This window comes from Leopardus geoffroyi, chromosome A2 (genome assembly GCF_018350155.1).
Source record: "Leopardus geoffroyi isolate Oge1 chromosome A2, O.geoffroyi_Oge1_pat1.0, whole genome shotgun sequence".
Classification (NCBI taxonomy): domain Eukaryota; kingdom Metazoa; phylum Chordata; class Mammalia; order Carnivora; family Felidae; genus Leopardus; species Leopardus geoffroyi.
In genome coordinates this window covers 111068629-111092777 of record NC_059331.1, presented here as the reverse complement: position 1 = coordinate 111092777, position 24149 = coordinate 111068629, and the positions used below count along the sequence as shown (strand labels likewise).

General features: G+C 37.5%; 1 protein-coding gene across 7 annotated transcripts in view; it reads right to left on the bottom strand.

Moving 5' to 3' along the window:
- HDAC9 (histone deacetylase 9) overlaps positions 1–24149 on the bottom strand; it is a 944501-nt gene that overhangs the window by 909073 nt on the left and 11279 nt on the right. Inside the window, exon 1 of one of the 7 annotated variants that reach the window (XM_045495018.1) lies at positions 13421–13441. The exons of 5 other annotated variants lie outside the window; for them this stretch is intronic. The gene's annotated coding sequence lies outside the window, so the exon portion shown is untranslated. Of the gene's footprint in view, positions 1–7084; positions 7157–13420; positions 13442–24149 lie in introns of those variants that run through there. One more of the 7 variants, XM_045495017.1, reaches the window with a different exon arrangement.

Here is a 24149-nt window from a genome sequence, read left to right as displayed (position 1 = left end):
ATTCAGATAACCTACCATATCTTAAAATTTGCTATTGGAGGAGGGGTTACTTTACAAATTAAATAGTGCCCATCGTGCCAAAATCTGTCATTGTAAGCAATGTCTTTAGGGCCATTGGGAAATGTTTCAAGCAGTAATTTGAATGAATGTATGAAAATATTACACCAAAATAAATTTAAAACCCAAAATAGAAAAACCTTTGTATTTAAGGATTAATCCAAACCCTTGGAGTTTTTTGTTCAAGTCAGCCAACAACTATAATTTGGTTCACCCCCAACCCACACCCGCCAAAAAAAAAAATCTCCATTTCTTGGTCCGGACACTAAAGATAGATCGGGGTATAGCAGAAAAGGTACTTCCTAGAGATTGTAGCTTTTTATATTTCCTCTACAATAGAATGAAAAAAATACGATCTAGGTCCCAGACCTGTTGTGACATTTACATGATATAGCATCCCCCAGTGCTGTACTTGAAATCTAGTAAGTACTCAGTAACTGTCAGTTTCATTACTTTGTCTCCTCTTCTTTCTTACAAGAATACTGCCCTCATCTAACATATCTAAATTCTCACCAACCTACACACATAACTGACAACCAGAGTTTATTCTTCTGGTAAATATGCATATGGTCTCTAAAGAAAATCAAGTCTAGCATAATCTTTCAACTCTATGTGAAAATGAATTAACATTTTTCTCTGCCTGGTATAAAATATTACGATTGAATGCTACGGGGACTTTTCATTACTGTATTTTCTGAAACTTATATTTAAATTCCGCTGAAACCATAGATCTGGATGTAAGCTTCTGGGATTGGCATGTTGAAGAAATACAAAGGTAGTATAAAAGGGTAAAAAAGAAATGAACAATTACAATTCAAATCAAGGTTTGGTATGATACAGAGAATCTTATCTTCGCCTCAAGATCTCCTCATTTTTTTCCTTGTGAACTATTAAGTTTCAGAGTTTCCAAAATTATTCTTTTATAATACAGCAACCATTTTTTACTTAAAAGTAAACTGTAATAATTAGTGAATGCCAGTTAAAATAATGATGTCTATAGCTAACATAAGATAGTAAAGATTAAACCTCAGTGTTCTTAATGCTTTGAAATTAATGTTGAAAGCAGGAATTCATTCTTTTGGTTAACTTGACTGCCACACTGAGCATATCTCTGTGTATTGCTCTCTTAAAATGTTCAATTTTTTGGATGCTGCTTAGAAGCCATCTGTGTTCAACTCCTCTACCGTTAATTTGGAAGTGTTATTTGCATGTTGTTATGGTACTCATGTTACCTTGGTTCCATGACCTGTCCTTTCCCTGCTTACTAAATCTACCAAATAGAATGAACACCAGGTAAATCAAAGAGTTGCCTTTGTTCTATGTGATTATCGTACAAAGCAATTGAAGCTGCTGTCCCAAGGCTCCACAATAAAACTCGACTCCGTGCAGGTAAGCAGAAGCCTATCCAGGATGGCTATCTATATTTTCCAAAGCACCAGTCCCAAAATACACTGTTTCAAAGCAATTTAATATTTTGGTGAAAAAAAGAATGGGCATCACAGAGGGAATGAGTCTTGTCAATTTTCCTAAGCCATACTTCCCACTCATAAAAATGTAAGTTTTCAAATAAAATAATTCAAATTAATTTCCCACTTCTTATACTCCAATAACCCTACTTATCTGTCATGCTTTATCTCAAAATTAAAATTTATCAGTGACTAAAGAAGCAAATAAAACAGTTTCCTCTTGAAGCTCTCTACACTTCCCTCCCCAAAGTACAATTTGGTCTTCCTCACATCTCTGTATCTTCTGTTATGCTCTAAGTGCAAAATGCCCCAAAACTACCTTACTGCCAGCATGCAAACTCTCACCCTCAAGTTTCCACAAAGAGTATTCGATTCCTCAACAAGCAGCAAACTCTACAAATCACCATCACGCCCAAGAGAAGAGCAAATCAAATTGCTCTTGAAAGATACAAAGAGAAGAAAAACTAAAAGCTCTCATTCTTAATCTAAAAACAATGCATATGTATGAGCAACACTAAACTCTAAATATACATTTGTATTTCACCCACACTGCTTATGACTACAGATTTTTGCCAAAAATATTACATTTAAGTATAATACCTCAAGTTTTTGAAAATCTCCAAACACCCTATCTTTCCTCCTCACTGCCTACCCCCAACCCAAATATATTACTACAAACTTCTGGGTAAAGGACAGAAAATCTCACACTAAACATGAAAAACTGAGGTGAAGGATGTTTCCCAATGTAGGGGGAGAAAAGGTTTGGGTTTGGAACCATCTCTTAGTTTAAAAGGAATAGGCTTTAGAGGCTGAGATGGGAATGTCGGCTCTGTCTCTATATGAACTGTTTAGCACTGAGAAACTGACTTAACCTTTCTGGGCCTCAGGTGTAAGATGGTCTTAATACCTTCTATGATCACCGTGTATACAAAGTATAAATAAGCAACAGGCTATGCAGCACAGTTTCTCAGCCTCAGCACTACTAGCATCTTAAGCCCCATAACAATGTTGTGGGGTCTGTCCTGTACATTGTAGGATGTTTAGCAGCATCCCTGGCTTCTACCCACTAGATGCCAGTAGCACTCCTCCCTTCTCTTGATAACCTACAATGTCTCCTGACATTGCCAAAAGTACTTTAGAGGCAAAACCTTCCCCTGTGGTATATCGCTGAACTACCTGGCTGATAATAAATGCTTACACTGTAATGGCAATAGTCATCATTATCATTATCCATTAAATACTAGTGTCCAGATAAACACTGCAGTACCATCGACATGTTACTAAAGAAAATGTTCTTTGGTGGCAAATATGGGCAGCATGGCGAGGCCATAGTCAACATCCAGCAGTTTGATCACCACCTGATGACATGTACTCTCAACAAGACACCTATGGTCTTTTACAGGTAGTAAAGAAATTTGGGGGAAGTTACAGGGAATATAAAATACCCACAGTTTTTGGGCACTTAGGTGGCTCAGTCAGTTGAGCATCCGACTCTTGATTTTGGCTCAGGTCATGATCCCATGGTCACGGGACTGAGCCCTGCATCGAGCTCCATGCTGTGTAGAGTCTGCTTGAGATTCTCTGTCTTTCTCTCTCTCTCTCCCTTTCCACTCTCCCCTGCCTTCTCTCTCTCTCTCCCTCTCTCTCTCTCTTTCTTTCTCTCTCTCTCAAATTAAAACACACACACACACACACACAAACACACACACACACACACACACACACACACACACACACACACACACAAACAGCTAAAAAAAAAATTATTGCCACAAAGCACTACTTTTCAGTCCTAATGTTAATTTGTAGCAGAGCGGTGACCAAAATACTGACACACTTACTCCTAGTTCAACAGATATTTCATCTCACCATGACAAGTATTTAGGAAAAATCCAAATTAGACAGTCAGACTTTCCAGTGTCTATTCACTGTCCAAGTGCATTTTCCCACTAATTCCTTTTGGTAAACTAGCTAAGCTGCTCCAACTTTCTTCCTGTTTCCTTCACTATATTACCCAGTTCTTCAGGAGACTGACAGCTCTCTAGGGTCTAGAAGACAGAAGACAGATTTAACCAAGGCAAGTTTGGTCAGCAAGAAACCGATAGCTTCAGTCTCTCTAGTATGCCATCACAAACATTTTCTATGGCAAACATCCACAGCTAGGATAGAACAGATAGCCTTTCATATTTCACTTAACCAATGTACATTGCTTGGTCAGATCAGTTTTGCCTCGAAGACCTACTCAAACACTACTGCTTGATGTATTTCTAAGAATTTTTACTATTAGAAGCATGGGACACAGTGTCTATGCCTTCCAAGGAAAAGGCATGGAATGACTACTGATGCACTCTGATTTCAAATATAACAACTTTTCTATTACAGGGTTGTAACCTAGCATTTACTAGAAGGTCCATGTTAGGGGCAGATTGTAAGGTTTGCCACCATGTTCTTGAGTAGAGGATCAGCAACAAAAAATTATAGCAAGAAACATCAGTTTTTGCTGGTCCTAAATATGGTAATGAAGGATGAATGAGTTTAATTCTAGAGTAGCTTTAGACAAAATATTCTGGAAGAAAAAAAGTTCATCTTTGGTATCCCCATGCGGACCCACCTGTGGTTTTTATGGTATGTATGCCCCCTCCCCAAGCCTAAGATACTCTATTCAGAGCACCATTTTTCAGATGCCAGATTTCCCTTATGTACTTACGCTGGTCAGTATCCTCTTAGAGCCCAGATACATATCTTCCAAGTCAATCATTAATGTGATAAATTAATCCGTGTCACAGTGTTAATGGCCCTCTCTAACAAGAAAATGCAAAAACAGAGTCTGGTGGCAAAATAAATGAAGATTTGGAGACTAGTAATTTTGACCTAGTTACTTTTATAAGCCTTAATCTTTAAACTGTGTTATAATAACATAGATCTCATAGGTCGCTGCACAGAATGCAGTGTTTAGCACACAGTGAACATCAATAATTGCAACTATATTACTAAATTCCTCTATTATATCCTACCTTGAAGTCACTCCAATAATGAAATTTTTAAGCAGGCTAGAAAATAAGGAAATTATGTTGACAATTTTCACAATAAAAAGGGGAATAAAGTATAGCAAAGAAAGAGAATTTCAAAAGGAAAATAGGAACCCTCTGTTCTGCAGATGAGGAAACTGACATGGCCAAAGCAAGAGCACCATGTTGATCTATCATTCCTTTCCAATGGCTTTTACATCCTTTCTACTCAGATTAAGTCAGGTTAGGTATCTGTCAAAGAAACATAAATACTACCACTATTTTAGCTCTGATTCCCATGTTCTAGTCTCTAAAGGGACAAGTCAAGAAAAAGTGAGAAGTCAGAGACAAATGTCATTATTTGGGCCATTGGTAAAGTAGGGATAATAAAAATACATTCCTCATGGGTTTCTTGTGAGGAGTATATAAATAATACACATTAAGCAGTGGGCCTGGCATAAGGAAGTCCCATAAATGTCAGCCATTAATGTTACGTAGAACAGTGTGACATCTTACCTTCACCCACATAGCAAATGAAACCCAGAGAGATGAAGTGATGTTGCAAAGGTATGTGCTGGACGTGGAAAAAAGAACCCAGTATTCTCATGTTTCTGATGAGGAGAAAAAGGAAAATGTGGAACAAGGGGAAAGAGCAAGTCCACAGACCACTACCATGAACTCTCCACCACCATTCAAACGCACTCTAGCATTAGTTTCCTTGGGCTGCTCTAACTATCACAGATGAGGTGGCTTAAAGCAACAGATATTTATTCTCTCCCTGTTCCAGAGGACAGAAGTCTGAAATCAAGGTTTTAGCAGGGCCATACTCCCTCTGAGACTTGGTAGAATCCTTCCTTGCCTCTTCTTACCTTCTGGTGGTGGCTGGCAGTCCTAAGCATTCCTTGCCTTATGGCTGCATCCCTCCAATCTCTGCCTCTGCTGTCATATGGCTTTCTCCCTGCATGTCCCTGACTCTCTCTCTCTCTCTTCTCCTCTTATTATAAGGACACTGGCCCTACTGGATTAATGGCTCACCCTACTGCAGTATGACCTCATCTTACCTTCTTTTTAAGTTTATTTATTTATTTATTTTGAGAGAGAAAAAGAAAGAAAACACACAAGTGAGGAAAGAGGCAGAGAGAGAGAGAAAGAGAATCCCAAGCAGGCTCCAAGCTGTCAGTGCAGAGCTGGATGTGGGGCTCCATCTCACAACCGTGAGATCATGACCTGAGCCAAAATCAAGAGTGGGACACTTAACCGACTGAGCCACCCAGGTGCCCCAGACCCCATCTTATTTTGATTGCATCTGCAAAGACCCTTTTGTCCAAATAAGGTCACAATCCCAGGTACCAGGGATTAGAACTTGAACATACTGTTTTGGAGGAACACAATTCAACCACAACACCTCTCTCATCTGGAGACATTTTACTTTGTTTTTGTTTGGTTTGTGTAGCCAGTTTTTTGTGTTTTTTGTTTTTTTGTTTGTTTCTTTTGTTTTTTGTTTTTTTGGGTTTTTTTTTTTGCAGGAGGAGTGTTGGAGGGAGGGTCAGTCTTAAATGAGAAATTCACTGAAATGTTATTCATGCTAATGGGCCAACTCAGAATTATTGTAATAAAAAGGCAACTCTGTCTACTTAACCATGTTTACTTCCCAAGCCCATTAGTGGTTCCATGTGGTGAGAAAAATTTCCCACTCACTTTATCAAATTTAGCACATTTATTTAGTCTGAGTCAATGTCTGAAATATCCTTTCATACATTTAAGCTAACTTTTCCCAAGGTCATGCAGCAAGATAGAAGTCATAGATCTTTCCCCTGTGAGTCAGTCACTATAAAATATAGCACTGAATTTGGGTGAAAGAAAGGTGATGAAATGTGCCTGGAATAATACAGAGTTGGTTTTTCCCCATGTAACACATTTGCATTGTATTTTATTTTATACATATCTGAACCAAAACCAAAGCACCACTGACCTAAAATGAACTATAATTTCATACAAATGTATCTGTAATGAAATAGATTGGAGACTGAGAAACACTTTCTTTCCAATCACAACTCAAAGTAAAAGGAAGTACATGTTGCTATCTATTAATATCCTTTGAGCGAAGTGGTACTTAAAGAATAAAAATGGTCACTTTTCCCTTGTCGTAAAACATCAGCAAGTCACATAAAATATAACTGTTCCAGTCAGGCATTCATCACTGCTGAATTTTTGTGTCAGATTCTCTCAGCCTGGAATGTTTCTAATATGAATTTAGTTAATTTTGATAAGGAGAAATTCACTCAATTCACCTTAAAAAATGAACTAATCTAAGCTCTGGTCATACATGCAAGGCACAAAGCAATCTGTATTAAATTTTCACCAGAAAACAGTTACCAAATTTGATCTGGCAGAGTAAAGTCTCTCAGCACGAAATCATTGAGAAACATGAGAGGCCTTTTCTGGAATTTTATAATGTGGATGAAATTTTCTCTTTAGGAATAAACATTACATTTCATATACATACTTTAATAACTATAGAGATACGAGCCAAACATGGGGCTGACTACATACAAGCAGTGTAGTGAAGTGTCTAGGGTCCACGTGGAGTCAGATCAGACTGCCTGGTTTGGAAGCCATGCCTTGGAAGCTGCAATAAATTAAAACAGCCACTCAATCTCTCTAACACTCAGTGTTCTCAGCTGTAAAAGAGGGATGATGATAATAGTACCAACATCGAGGATTTTAATGAATAATAGATGAAATGACTATAAAATCCTTGGCATAATGCCTAATGTTATTATTATTAAGAGCACGGATCCACACCTGGCAGGTATGGCAAACTGCCTGGTTTCAAATCACAGCTGCTATGAAGTACTGGCATTGAAATATTGGGCAGGAAACTTCATCTCTGTGAGCATCACATTCTACAAAAGGGGAAAATAATAGTAACTACTTCAAGAATATCAAATGATATGTATGAATTGCTTAGCTCAATACTGGAATACACTAAGATCTCAGAAAAAATATATATACTTCATTATATCTTCCTGGTGGAATTTAATTATGCAAATAATTTAATAATTGGCTTTTCACTTACACACACTGCAAATTTCTTTGTCATTTAATAATTATTCTCATAAATCCAAAACAAAGAATCATTCCATGCCTAGAGGGTCAGAAATATTTTTGCAGGTATGAATAGTGCAAGATTGATCAGGACGGGGATTTTTTTTAAGTTTATCTATTTTGCGAGAGAGAGAAAGAGAGAGCATGAGTGAGTGAGGGGCAGGAAGAAAGGGAGAAAGAGGGAGAGACAGAATCCCAAGCAGGCTCCAAGCTCAGAGCAGAGCCCAATACGGGGCTGAGTCTCACAAAATGTGAGATCAGGAGCCAGCTGAAATCAAGAGTTGGACACTTAACCAACTGAGCCACCCAGGTGCCTGTAGACAGGGATTTTAGAAATATTCCTTTTAGACCCATTCTCAGTGCTCCCAAGTAGTCCATGAATAGTTTACTTAAATTTCACTCTTTTCTAACATATTTTAGCTGCACAGAAACTAACATATTTCAAACAAGAAGTCTGGAAACAACCAGAAAATAACCAAGTAATGTGTGCAGCTATACTTGTTTAAAGCATTCAGATACAAAAAGTATTATCAGGCAGATTCTCAGAATACTTTCCTCCTTGCTGAACTTTTTCACAGGAGCCTTCCCAGCAGCCACGCTTGGTAAAGAGAGCCTGTTAACACTGGTCCCCTTTCAAGTCCAGGATTGTGTCTCACTTCCTGAACTGCTCTATCTAGACTGACACTGAAGAATGGATCCTCTTGTCCAGCAGGAACTGTCTGATGGCTTTACTTACCAATTAAAAGTAAAGTCTAGATGGAGGCCAAAAAAGTTTCTCCTAGGCCAGTAGGTATGGAGACTGAAAAGGCTGCCTTCCCAAATAAGACAGCCTTAAATTGGTGAGAAATACAAGTGCAAAGGTAGGAGCTACACAGGGCTTTAGAGCCTCCCCTTTAGCAAACACTATTAATTGCCTAACCAAAGCCATTCTCTCCTATGCTGTCTCTTGCTACAGATGTTGGGAAACTAAATATTCACTTTTCAATCTCTTCTGTAGCTAGGAGTGGACAACAAGGTATAAGCAGAACACTGCTAAGGAAGTGCTAAGGTTCTCTAAAGCTTTTGCTTTTGTGATTAAACAAGACACCACCTGCCTGGTGCTGTCCCTCCCCTGCCCCACCCCCTTTTTGCTACCTAGAACATGAACGTGAGGTTGAGAACAGCAATAGCCTCCTGCAACCATGAATCAATCAACAAACACAAGGACCAGCTACTGGAGCAGGGCCACAACAGTGTTCTAACTCTAATAACGGAAATACAGAGTAAGGCATTATTCTTTTAAACATCAAGGCTAAGATGCCAGGATCGTCAGCCAGATGGCTGAAGTGGTATTAGATTTACGAAGGAGGTAGGTAACACAGTGTCAGATTCAATGATGGTCACTACAATGGCAACAAGGAGCCAGCTACCTGAATTTTCAATACCAATATCCACATTTAGCATCATCAGTACCAATATCTCTGAATACTTAGGCCAATTATTTAATATGTATTTGAGAAAACAGATCTTAAAAGACTTGAAATGTTAAACTACCATGCAAATGTAAAATAGTTCTTTATTTTACTATATTTCAACTGAGAGGCAAATAAGGACTGTAAATCTTAATAATGACAAACTAATAGAACCGAGACAGGATAAGCAAAAATGTTATGCATTTCTTTGATTGAAGCATATATATAAGTATGAGTGTGTTAAAAGCAAGAATCCAAGTGAAAAAGTCATAAATTATAATGCTGAAGAAAGTCATGTTCCAAAATAAGACTTGTTTTCTTCAGCAGTCTGGATAACATTTTACCTTGTGTTCAAACTATCCATGCATGCAATGAATGCAGTTTAGTCAACCTCAAATTATACCCATTTCTGATCATCTTGTAGAATAGAAGCTCAACCTGTGTCCATGGAAATGTAGCATCACATTGCAGGGCTAAGTAAAAGAAACAACACTTGGCATTTAAATGCATGAGGTACCTTTAAATTGACTCCTTTTTTATTTAAATGTCTCCACCGAAAAACAGACTAAAATTTCAACTCATATTTCAGAAATTAAATCAACATGAAAATTCACCCTGGTCAATTACATATTCACCTCTCATTCTATAAGTTATTCATAAATTAACGGGTTCCTTTCTGAGTTTCTTTTCTTGAGCTCATCCTTCCCACTTCTTCAATTACAATTCACTGATGTAAATGAGTTTAATGTACCTGTACTTGAATTTATCACATCTTATGTTATCATTCCTCATCCTTAGAAAAATAAGGATCCTCCTATTTTTCAATTTTCCCACAATTTTCTCACAGGTCTGCATTTCATTTCCTACCATATGTTTGTCACCCTCTTCCAACATTTACTTCTACCTTCTACACCATCAATCTCTCCCTCTCTACTAGCTTTCTTCATTAGGGCTATAAATCCATTCAAACAAAAACACAAGCAAAAAAGCCCCCAATCTGCAAATGTCTTCTGGCTACCTATAACCTAGTACCTAAGGAACATCCCTCCTCTGCCATGCTTTTCAAAAGAGTAGATCCCTTGTTTCCAAACATCCCATATATACAACCATTGTGTGCTAATAAGTGTTTAGCAATCAGCTCCAATAAAAAAAATATGTGTTTATATATGCATGTGTGTTTATTATAAATTTTACTAGTATAAAAGAGACATAGCACAGAATTTACACATAATAATGAAATATACAACATTCTTTACCTTAAATTCCACACAGACAACTGCTTTCTTTTTTTTTTCCAACTTGTTTCTTAGAAAATGCTTTCATTGATATTTACCAACTCTGGTGTGCTCTGACATGAATGAATGTTGGTTGATATTTTCTTTTACATTAATAAATAAGATGAAAGTGAAACAATGAATATGTATGTCAGAACTTCTCTTGCTCATCAATATTGGGAACAACTTCTCTGTTGAATTAGATAATATTTTACGTATATGAAGAATATTTGGAAAAATATTTCTTCAATTTTTGTACCATTTACAATGCAATTGCTACATATCCAACATTCTTTTGAGTTTAGTCTGCATTATTAACAATATATCTATCCCTTTAAGTCTGGACAATCAGCACAACAAAATCTCACATTTGCAGCATTTGCCAATTTCCATGGTATCAAAACTCTCACTATGGGAAATTTCAAGATACCAAAGTGAAGTCAGTGAACATAGACTCCAGAAGAGGTAGGCAGTAGGACAATTTTATATGGTACATCCATATCCAGATAAACTAGACAAAAATAACCTTAAGAGCATAGACAATAAGAGAATGTAGTAAAATAATTAGGAAGGATGAATTTTGAACATTTACTATACTGATTTTTAATAAAATGTCTTTAATTGTAATGATACATAATTCAGTTGACAGTAATGGCTATGTTTAACAACCAGCCTGCACCTTTGCTGAAAATTTAACAAGCTGGCTCTCACAAGTCAGTGTAAACCAGTTCCAGGTCACCAGTGCATGGAAATATGGCTTATACAATACGTACCTGCTCTTGCTAGAGCCAACACAGACTTTCCGTTACCAGTTCATGGGAGCTTTTGCACACCTGTCTTATTTGACCTCTCTGCCACATTCCCAACACTTTACACACACTGCCTTTCAACTACTTTCAACTTTCAACTTTCTTTCGACTACTCTGCCAAGGTTTTCCACATTCATCGTAGAACTTTATTCATTCACCATTCTCCTTAAACATTCATGTTATTCTAACCTCAGTCCCTGTTCCTGCTCATTTTGCAAACCCAGTCTAGGCAATCTCACTAATGGGTTTAGTTAAGCAACAATTTACCAATGACCTCAAATCTCTTTTAGCAGACCAGGCTGTTCTGCTAAGTACCAGAACGGATTGCACAATGCCGTATGAGTTAGGTCCCCTTCTTATTTATTTACTAATTAAGTAATGAGTTGGGTAATTATGTGTTTGTGTCTGTCTCTCCCACTAAGCTGTAAGCTTCACAGGCACCTGGAGCATTGTGACTCTTTTCTTGCCATAGTCTCAGGGTCTAGCACATTATCTAGCACAGAGTAGCTACTCTGGGAATCAATAAAGGTATACATTGAAATAAGCATTTCAAACTAAACAAGTACAAAACAGAGCTCAGTAAATGCCCCACAAAATGTGTTTCTCTCTTGACTCTCAATCATACCAAATGGTGCCAATATCTAACCCTGCCTCATCTGAAAGAATCCAAGACTACCCTTTCCCCTTATTTTTCTTATCCAGTCACTGACGACAATATACCTTCTCATCACCTAAACAACTTGCAAAGCTTTTCCTTCTTCCTCACCATCACTCTTGCTACCTTAGCTTAGACTCATTCTTGCCTGGACCACTACAGTAGCCTCCTGAGCTCCCTGCCTCCTGTTTTCCCCTATTCCGACTCAAATTCATGGTACTACCAAAACAACCTCTTTACAAGGATGACTGTGGCCATCTCTGTTCAGTAGTCTATCAGAGGTGTGCTACCAGCTAGAGAAGAAACTCCAAACTCCATCCCCTAGAACTTATAAAGCCCTTTGTGGTCAGGACCTCATCTGGTTTCCCAGTCTCACCACCTTCCACTTTCCTAGGAAGCATCTTCACTCCATTTGCACTTACATGGCTGTAGTTCCCCACCCTCTTTCACATCTCTGGGCCTCTATACTTTGACTTCTCTCAACCTGGAATATCCTCTCTCTGTTCTCCACTTGGTGGTCAAGGCTCATTGCATGCTCTTTTTTTTTTTTTTTTTTTTGACCTCCAACAAAGACCCCTCCCTCTCTATTTTCATAATGCTCTGACCCTTCTATGACTATATTTATCCCCTCCTATAATGATTACTTTTGAATATTTACTTCTCCCCAACTAGACTATGAACACTTTCCCAAAATTGACTATATCGACCACAGAGACAAGCACAGAGTAGGAATTCAGCACTCCTTGTAGGACTATGAAATGACAAGCCATTTATTCTGCAGAGAAAATACACAACTAAGTAGCTGTTGCCCCTTTTAAAACCATTCACCTTGAAAGTTATCCACTTAGTTTAATGATGGTGGCATTACTCCAAGTATTTTTGGAAGTCGACTTTCAGAACTGTCTGGGGAATGTTCTTTAAATTATCTCAAGTGAGGCCAAAAAAACATCATTCTGAACAGATATGAGGCCTAGGAGGAATCACAGCACAAGTGATACAATTCTCTGTAGAAAACGAGGAATGAAATATGTACCAGATCACATAATGATTGATGTGGGGGGACTAATAAACTGGCTCAAAGGTATATCTACAGAGAAAATCTCAAAAAATATTTTGAGCAGTATCTTAATAATATTTTGTCATATTAAAGACATTTACAAGTCCTTAAGATGATTTCTCTGATAGAGCAATATTAATGTGGATGTATAGTTATTGGTAACTTGCTTGATCCACTATATGAAGCTCTTTCAATTAACATTTCCCAAAAAACATCCAATGTGAATAGGTATCTAATAGAAACTGGTGATTAAAGAAATTTATTTTTTAAATTTTTTTTCAACGTTTATTTATTTTTGGGACAGAGAGAGACAGAGCATGAATGGGGGAGGGGTCGAGAGAGAGGGAGACACAGAATCGGAAACAGGCTCCAGGCTCTGAGCCATCAGCCCAGAGCCTGACGCGAGGCTCGAACTCACAGACCGCGAGATCGTGACCTGGCTGAAGTCGGACGCCCAACCGACTGCGCCACCCAGGCGCCCCAAAGAAATTTAATACACAGTATTAAACAAGGTTAAAAGGGTTTATTTACTCACAGACTTTTCAGAGATATTAATATCTTAATGTGACTCTCCATGACATCTATCTATGGTACACAGGGCTTATCAAATTCTTTTAACTTCATGATCTTTTCTTCTTGCAGATATTGTAGGATTAATGTTCCATATACTTTGAGAAATCTGTTGTATGGAAATAGGTGCATCTTTAGAAAATATGACTTGTAATCTGAAACTATACTGATACCAAAAGCTACAGGTGAGGTTACTGAGAATATATTCTAACTGCCTTATATAATGTATCTCATTTATCTTTACAACAGTCTTGTAGTATAGATACTACTAGGATCCCCAAATTATAATTAAGGACAGAAAGGTTGAGAAAACTTAAGTAACCAGTTATATACCACACAGCTAGTTAGAAATGGAGACAAAATGTCACCCTGTCATGACCAACCCATGGGTCAAAAGCTTAACCTGGGCACTGAGTGGGTTCTGCACTGCCTCTTGGACTGAACACAAGCTCTCCTGGAATACACTGCCTCTTCATCATTTCCCTATTTCCACATGGCTAATTCCTACCTATTACTTTAAGGTTCATTTTATCTATTTTCCCTGGGATGCCTTCACTGCCAACTGACTAAAAATAACCATCCCCATGGTACCTTATTCCTTTCATGGAACTTATAAATTTACTGGCTTATACAAACTGCACATAGAGACCAAACTCGCACAGCCTCAGAAAAAAAAGCTTTTGACCAGCTAACACATCCCAGACAAGAGAAAAGTTTATGGTCTAACCTCATTTTCATTGTTTTCTCAGGGTAAATTTGGGTAAATACCACAATAATAAATTTGAAATTCTGCTTTAAACATTTCAAAGTAGTTGCAGGAATATCATCCCATCTGTATCTCAACTTTTAAAGGAAGAAAACAAGTTATCTTTGTAAGTGGAAGAACCTGAGTTTTTAAAAAAGCTAAGTGGTTCAACATGCAAATCAGTCTATCCCAGAACAGTACTGCACACATAGTAGGTACTTAACCGATGGCTGGGTAAATGCTTGAGTAAGGCTAACTTAAATTCTGACACTTGTCACCCTTCAGCACTCCTTACACTCCGGTGCACCACCTCCAGATGTAGCAGATACTGTTGATGCCTGCCCACATCCCATGGCCATTACCACTCAAATGAATGCCCACAGACTTTGAACAGCCAACACTTCCATTTAGTCACCTGAGGGTTTTCTCCCCTCTCCACAGTAGGCTAGAAGCAGCCTCAACTAAGGAGTAACTGGTTCTGTGGTGTCTTGGATAGACAACTCTAAGGGATGCTTTCTTGCAATTTCCCCCACCCCCAAATTAAGCTTCAGTTGCCCAAAATGGTAGCTGGCTTAATACACATCCTTTACTGACTGCCTGCCCTACCCCCATCCACGTATTCTTTGCATCCTAAAGAAACTACCTGCTCTCCAAACCTTTGTCTTAGACTCAGATTCTGGGAAATGAAACAATGTAGGATAGGAAAGTATTTCTAGTTTTAAAAAACAAAGGTAAAGGGGCACCTGGGTGACTCAGTCGGTTAAGTGTCCGACTTCGGCTCAGGTCATGATCTCACGGCTGGTGAATTCGATCCCCTCAACAGGCTCTGTGCTGACAGCTCAGAGCCTGGAGCCTGCTTCAAATTCTGTGTCTCCCTCTCTCCCTGCTACTCCCCAACTCATGCTCTCTCTCTCTCTCTCTCAAAAATAAATAAACATTAAACATTTTTTAAACAAAGGTAAAAAAGTCAGGGATCACTTATAAATAATTTAGTATAATCACATTTTTCAAAGAGAAAACATTAACCAGCCGCTATTTGTCACTGCACAGTGAAAACAATCCAAACTGGGAGTTAATGTTAGTACATGAATTTTAACTTATGAATTTTCTGACATGAAAAAAAGAAGAAAGACTGCTTTGAAAAATACAGAAGACACTGTAAAAATCTGTTGGGCAAAGTGCCATTTTAATACCCACTTTAGGCCTTCCTAAAGGCCTAAAAATACCTTCCTGTTAGGCCTCTAACACCTTCCTCAGGTGCACAGGCTGAGAAAAGTAAAATTTCTCACATTGTATTAATCTATTCTTTTTGAAATAACTTTTTAAAGGTGGGGAAGAGGAGAGCAGAGAGAGGAGAGATCAGGTTGTTTTAATAAAGTCATCTGATTACACACGATTTCTTAAATGGCCCCAGATCTCTGATTTTCAATATAGCACATATAAGCTCTCTCTCCCATATGCCTACGTTTGATGGCACTAAGTATGCTCATTCATTCGTTCAAAATTTGACAAATCGTTTCTATGGAGACTTATGAGGATTTACTTGTAGAGATAGAAAAATGAAATACACACAGCTATCCCCAAGGAGTCCCCAATCCAGATAGTGAGACAGAAAAATGAACAGTTAGCATTCAGGATGACAATGGATGCTGAGGGTATTTGGGGGTCACAAAGGACATGCTCCTAATCCCCACAGGGTTGGAGGAATGGAGTGTGGAGTCAGCAAAACTGGATTAAGACTCTTATAAAATGTTTGCTTTAAAATATGGTTCCCCATACCTGGCCCACCATATTTTATTTAAAATAAAAAACTACAAAACATGAACTTACAAGCACAGTGAAGTTAAAGGAGATTCTTTCTAGATTTTCTGGTTGCAAATTCTGGATAAGTGCAACAAAGTTAATGTCTTTTCATACTGTAGGGTGCTCCTGCTTGTTTCAGGAGGATCTACCTAATCCTTGGAAGTAATCCAGCAACAGTGATGTATAGGAAGGAACTCCAGAGGATGTGAGATCTTCACTGAAACTTGAAGGAAAATCAGGAATTCTCTAGATGGGCTGAGAGAGAAAAGAGTGGACAGAATTCTTCTGGCAGAAATGTGTAAATGGATAAGACTGAGAGATAGCACGCAACTCTTCCAACAGTTAGTAGATTCGTACACCGACACAAGGGGGAAAGGGGCAGGTAGGGGTGTGGGAAGACGAAAGGACTGGGAAAAGAGACTGGAAAGATCAGCAAAAGTCATGTCTGTTATGGTCTCTGATTTATTTTTTTGAGCTATAATTCACATACCATAAAATTTACCCTCTGAAACTGTACAATTGAATGATTTGTTTAGTATATTCACAGAGTTGTACAACCAACAGCCCTACCTAACTCTTCATCACCCTCAAAAAGAAACCCATATGCTTTTGCAGTCACATGCCATTTCCCCTCCCCCTAGTCACTGACAACCACTACTCTATTCTTATCTCTGGATATTTCATTTAAGTGGAATTATACAAATGAGACCTTACAAAAGGCCTTATAAGTCAGGCTTCTTTCACTGAGCATACTGTTTTCATGTCTTATATATCAGTGTTTCATTCTTTTTTATGGCCCAGTAATATTCCTTTGTGTGCCTGTACCACATTTTGTTTATCTATTCACCAGCTGGTAGACATTTGGGTTGTTTCCACGTTTTGGCTATTATAAATGGATAAGAACATTCATGTACACATTTTGTCTAAAAACGTGGTTTTAATTCCCTCTATATGCCTGAGGGAAGTGGAACTGCTGGGTCATATGGTAACTCTGTTTAATTTTTGAGGAACTGCCAGACTGTTTTCCAAAGTGGCTGCACCATTTTACGTACATACCAATGCTGGAGTCTGAAGTCATCCAGAAGTCAGGTGAGCCACTCAAAGTCTTGAGACTGGTAATAGTTATACTAAAATTTTAATTTTAGAAAAGTCACTCTAGAAGCAGTGTGGAGGATGATTAAATGATTTGGATAAGAGGTATAAAAGTAATCTAGTTGCCTACTGCAAAGAAACCAGGTGAGACAACAAGATAGTCTAATTAGGATAATAATAGTATAGATGGGGGAGGAAGTGAAATTGAAAAGGAAGAGGAAGGAAAGGGAAATCACATTTTTTTTTTCCTAGAGAGAGAGAGAGCACCTATGCAAGCATATGGGAGAGGCAGAAGGAGACAGAATCTTAAGCAGGCTCCATGCTCAGCACAGAGCCCAACATGGGGCTCAATCCCATAACCCCGGGATCAGATCCAAGCCAAAATCAAGAGTCAGACACTTAGCTGACTGAGCCACCCAGGCACCCCAGAAAGTAAAGTGCCTTTAAAAATTATTAATTTAGGGACACCTGGGTGGCTCAGTCAGCTAAGTGTCCAACTTTAGCTAGGGTCGTGATCTCACAGTGCTGACAGTCAGCTCAGAGCCTGGAGCCCGCTTAGGATTCTGTGCCTCCATCTCTCTCGGCCCTTCCCTGCTCCCTCTCCCTCACCCTCTCTCAAAAACAAGCATTAATTTTTTTTTTTAATTTAAAAATGATCAATTTAAAACAAATTACACATGAAGGTGAGTATCATAAACATAAATGCCTAAAAGATCAGGCAAGAGAGGAAAATAAATAAAATACAAGATATAAGCAATAGGGAATGGTAGACACTATAACAAAGAGGAAAGAACACATCTAATCAAAAAATAGCAGCTATAACTCAGCTCTAACAACCCCAATGCTATGGGAAATGTAGATGTAGTAGTATTGTCCAATCTCCTTGGTCAAGAAAAACCAAACTGGGTTTCATGTTAAATATCCAGATTTTCAAATATGGACAATTAATGCAATGTTTCTTTAAATTCTGTGATATCAACAAAACATGCCAATGGCTGCAGTTTGTGATCTCTCCAGCATGAAGCAAAAGGAACAGTGAGTCAAGAAGCAGAGTGTGTGCACAGGGCAGGGGTGGACTGAAGAAGATCCTACAAAGGAGACAGAGGAGAGAGCAGAAGCAGAGAAGGAAACTGTAATGGTGTGACATCACAGAGGCTCAGGGATAGATTCCAGAGAGGGGAGTAAGTAGTAAACAGTGTAAAATGCCAAGGGTGCCATTTCACACTAGCACTGAAAAGTGGACTTCAGGATTTGACAACTATGAAATACAAAATATTTTCAGGAAAATGAAAAAAAAAATCTGATGACTGTGAGCAAGTATAAAGCTGAATAATTTAGCTTTCTCTCACTTCTCAAACCTTGTTTTCTCCAAAAGTCAGCATAGGAACTATGGGCCCCAAATTTTTGTTTACGTTTCTCAAAGAGCCATCATTACTTATGTGGTCCTCTTCAGCTGATAGATATTGGACTAGTTCAATTTTTTTAATCACGTCCAAAGAACAAGTTTTAATCTCTGTGATGCATGATCACTTGCTCCTCTTAAGCTTGCACGTATAAAAATTCACTACCAACCTGTCTTATAAACAGACAAACAAAAAAAAAAATTGGGAGAACAGTGTAAATAACTTTGCCTGTGTGTGACAGAGACGCAAAATAACAATGGCTTAGATGAGAGAAATTTCTTCCTCATTCACATAAAGCTTCAAGCTGGTTTGGCAGCTCTGCCTCAAGAAGTCATCGTCACTGTCCCAGGCTTTTTAAAAACAATCCTGTTGCTCCTCTATCCTTAGAACGCTGGCCTCTTAAGGAGGTCTCAGAGAGTACACCACCATATCCACTTTCCAGCAAGTTAGAAGGGAAGAGAGAGCCCACCCCTGTGCTTTAATGGCCCATCTGGAAGTCACTCAAATCTCTTCTGCTTGTTTTCTACAGCCAGAATTTTGCCACATGGCACAATTCCTAGCTGCAAGGGAGGCTGAGAAGTATCATCTTTATTCTGTGGGGTCTGATCCCAGCAAAACTTCAGAGGCTCTGGGTTTGAGGACAATGGAGAAAGGAGATACTGGGAGATAATTAGGAGTCTCCACCACAGAGTGGTATTTAATTTTCAAGATTCTGTTCTTAAAATTCTAGAAATAGTTTATATTTTGGTTCAATTTTACAAGAGAATATAAATCTGGCCTAACCTTTATGCTTAAATACTGGAAACAGAGCAATGTAACATTGCCACAATTTTGGATTCATCGTGCTGGTATTTATGACAGCGCTGAAGAAAGTTAAAGTTAATTTTAATTTGTTCTTACAAAATTATTTTCCTAAGAATTCTAAAGCAACTCTAGTCTTCCTGCCATGCTTAACAACTAGCTTTCAAAAGACTACATTAAAACTCAAACTATAAAATACAAAAATCATTGACATATTCCTACAGCATATGGAACTATACCACCTCAAAGATTCTTTTAAATTAACACAGTCAATTGTGCCCTTACTGCCAGAAAATGCTTAAAGTAACAACATGCATGTACCAAAGCAAGATGTGCTCCTGAATTTTGTCACTCTATTCTCATATAAGTTCACAGTGCTATATTTTATCACTTAAATACTAGAGAAAACCAAAAATAAAATAGTTCAACAGCACATAGTTCACTACTTACTTGATATGTGAACATTCTAGAGGCCTATCCATGAACTACAGAATCTCCTAAATAAATATAAAAAGGAACTCCATAAAAAGTGATACAATTTAAAAGACAGCAATTTTTTAGCTGTTTTATGGTCATTCACATCCTATAAATTCAAGAATATACTATACACAAAGCTACCTGACTTTAATCCTTCTTAAAAAACAAGCTAATAGGATATACCACTTCCTTATAGTAGCATGTTTTATCCACTTAAAAATATGTAAATTATGTTTAAATAATTTAAATTCTTAATTTATGACTGGCTTGCCTTAAGAAGAATTTTGAATGGCTAGGGCAATGATTAAAATCATCAAGCATAATATGGGACATAACTGACCATTAAAACTTAATTTTTAAAATTAAAAATTCAGTATGAAATATTCATTATAGAAAGTTTGGGGGTGACTGGGTGGCTCAGTCAGTTAAGCGTCCGACTTTGGCTCAGGTCATGATCCCGCGGTCCGTGGGTTCGAGCCCCGTGTTGGGCTCTGTGCTGACAGCTCAGAGCCTGGAGCTTGTTTCAGATTCTGTGTCTCCCTCTTTCTCTGACCCTCCCCTGTTCATGCTCTCTCTCTCTCTCTCTCTCTCTGTCTCAAAAATAAATAAATGTTAAAAAAAATTAAAAAACAAAAGTTTGGAAACTACTGAAAAATAAAAAGGATGTCCAATAAACTGCATTAAAATGAGTATTACATACTTAAATCATCTCCAAAGTTATCCTGACCAACAAGATTTTACATGGAAGAGAAAAATGAATGGAGGACACACACTTCTAATCAAGACAGAGCAACAGGGATGGGAAATGTACTCTGCTTGTAAAAATGAAAGTGCTGTACAAAATATATGGAACAGCAATTTTCAAGACACTGGATACCAGGCAATAATCCTTGAGAAATGGGAAACATAAGGCAAACCCTAAGAAATGGGAAAACTGATGACATGAGTACTATGACTATTTCAGCTTCTAGATAATAGCTCAGGGAAGAAAAATCAAGACAGCCCAGCACAGCTCCTGAACTGAAGAGATGTACTTGAGAATCTACGGAGATCAGAGAAGCTAGAAATCTCCAAACAGAGTTCCAGAGGAATGAGAGCTAAACAGAGATATCTCCAAAGATTTGCAGATAACCCTCAGGTATTCTGCAAAGTACTGATCAGCACAATATATAAGGGAAACAACACAAGGCCAGGGAAAGAACCACAGGAAAGGACTACAGGGAATAGTACCTAGTACTCACTCAAGGCTGGGAATTGTGCCTGTTCCCACCAACCAGCCTGGAAAACCTTCTAATTCATGGGGTTTAGGGTAAACCTGAACAAAATCTGAAAGAATCAAACTGTTTCCGTAACTATCTGCATCCCATTAAAAAAATACTTAAGATTTATAGGGATATAAAAATATCCCACACTCTACAAGGTAAAATTCACAATGTCTGTTATCCACCAAAAAATAACCAGGCATTCAAAGAAGTAGGAAAATATAACCCATAACAAGTAGAAAAATCAACCCAATAAAACTGGTCAAGTACTGAAAAGATGCTAGAATTCACAAGCAAGGTCATTTAATTGGTTATTATAAATCTATTCCATACGTTCAAAAAAGTTAGAAATAGTGACCAATATTTTTAAAACACCCAAATTAAACTTCAAGAGATGAAAACTAAAATGTGTGTGATAAACAACAACAACAACAACAACAACAACAACAACATTAAATGTGGTTACTGGTAGTGAATCTGAAGACACAATAAAAACTATCCAAAATGAAACAGAGGGAAAAAAAAAGAATAAAAGAAGATAAACAGACCACCAGTGATCCTCATATACATGTAACTGGAGTTCCTGAAAGACGATAGAAGACAAAAGAAACTAAACAAATTTGTAAGAAAAGAGTGATGACATTCTTTTCAGATGTGATAGAAATCATAGGGGCACCTGGGTGGCTCAGTCGGTTAAGCGGCCGACTTCGGCTCAGGTCATGATCTCACAGTCCGTGAGTTCGAGCCCCACGTCGGGCTCTGTGCCGACAGCTCACAGCCTGGAGCTTGTTTCAGATTCTGTGTCTCCCTCTCTCTGACCCTCCCCTGTTCATGCTCTGTCTCTCCCTGTCTCAAAAATAAATAAAATGTTAAAAAAAAAAAATTAAAAAAAAAAAAAAAAAAAAAAAAGAAATCATAAACCCATAGGTCCAAGAAGCTGAATGAACCCAAATCACAAAAAAAAAAAAAAAAAATGAAGAAACCTATACCAAGACACACCATAATCAAGTTTTTCAAAACCAGTGAAAAGGGAATATGTTTAAGGATGTGTTACATAGAAAAAGAAACAAAATTAAGGATGACAGCAGATTTCTCCTAAGAAACAATGCAAGAAGGAAAACAGTGGAGCAACATCTTTAAAGTTGAGAAAAAGAAAAAAAGTACTATCAATCTAGAATTCTATATCAAAAAAAAATCTTATAAAATGAAGGCCAAAAAAAAAAGATGCTTTCCTATATACAAAAGCTAAGAGAATTCCTCACTAGCAGCCCTATGCCACATGAAATGTTAAAGGAAGCCCTCCAGGCAGAAAGATGATACCAGGTGGAAACTGTATGAAAAGCATGAAAGGAAATGAAGGAATGAAAGGAATGAAGAGCACTTAAAATGGCAACGGCATGAGGAAATACAAAAGATTTGGTTTTATTATGTAAATATCTTTAAAAGAAAAATAGAACAGGATATGAAATAAAAATCTAATGTGTTTTCAACAGTTACTTGAAAACTATAAATTCCCCCAAGAATATTTCAGATCTGCTATTCTAGAGAAATTAAAACTGTAGCCCTTATTCTAAAAACCCACTCCATTTGGCTTATATTTTCCCCATTTGGCCTGAGCAGTCTTAGCATTATATTTTTGAATACACAAGTTGAATTTATTACCTTTGTTTTAATAAAGAAAGAGTAGTAAGGAACTCCAAAAGGATGCTCTTAGTAAACAAGTTAGCTCACACAGTCTGGCAATGGCTTTGCTGATATTTATAAATAAAAGCAAATAACTATTGTTTTACTACAGTGTGAAACTCATCAAATGTTTACTTTAATGCAGGTAACTTTAAAAATTGAGTCAAACAGATAAGTAGATTAAAAATATATTTAGGGGCGCCTGGGTGTCTCAGTCAGTTAGGTGTCCAACTCTTGATTTTAGCCCAGGTCATGTTCTCAAAATTAATAATAAACGTTAAATTTATTTATTTATTTATTTATTTATTTATTTATTTATTTATAGTACAATTCACAAAACTTGGATTCACTATTTGATCATTGTTATTATCATCATAATTGTATAAGATGGTGTGAACCTAATGCATGATACACATCATTAAGTATTTTTAGGGAAAGGTTTATCAGCAAGGTTGGGACAGAAGATAAAAAGCAGTGCTAGCATCTCACCATTAAGAGGCGGATGAAAGCAATCAAGAGACTAAAGCATAATCGGCAATTCCTGAGTGCAAAATTCTATATATTGCTACTGAGTTTTCTCCTATCCTGTGAAATCTATTCAAAAGCATATCCACAGGTTCTCTCAATGAGTAGCCCTGCACTGGAATGAAAGTGAAAATAAAGAAATAAACAAGATGTATCTCTTGGGTAAAGAGGAAAAAGTAGGTTCCAAGATGAAAATTTAGAATTGACAAAACCACCTTGGAAAAGGGGTTAACTCAGCCATAAAGTATAGTTCACAGGCACTTGAGTGAATAACCCTGAAAAGCAATTCTGATGCATATTCAAATTTGGGAACTGCTAAGCTAGACTAAAAGAATGAACAAAGACAAGTCTCCACACCTAAGTATGTGTGTTCAAATTCTGCCATATAAAACAACTATTAAATATCCAGCAGGAGAGAATGAATGGAAAATTTTAAAGTATTTCTACTTGCCAACAGAGTTTATTTCAATTTATTTGAATATTTAATTTCTACACCATTATATATTACTAGATTCAGCATTCTCTAAAGAATTAAATGAGACAATATATGTGAACATACCCAATACTGAAGTTCAATAACTATATGATGGATTTTAATCAAAGTCTTCTCTTGAAGTGCCACAAGTTGCATAAAAAACCTTGGCCACTTAGAGCAATTCCTGCCTTCCTGTTGTATTGATTTCATGCCCCTGATACCAGCTTTGAAACGTGTTATGTTGGGATTACGTCTTACATAAGGATTGAGTTATCATATGTTTAAGTGTGTATGATGCTACTTCATTCTTCTTCTCTACCAGAAAGGATAAAATGATAAGAAAAGCAAAAATGTTAATAGAAGAAAAGCAATTCAGACATTTTTAAGAATACAGTACCTTTAAAATCAGAATATCAGCAGACATTAAT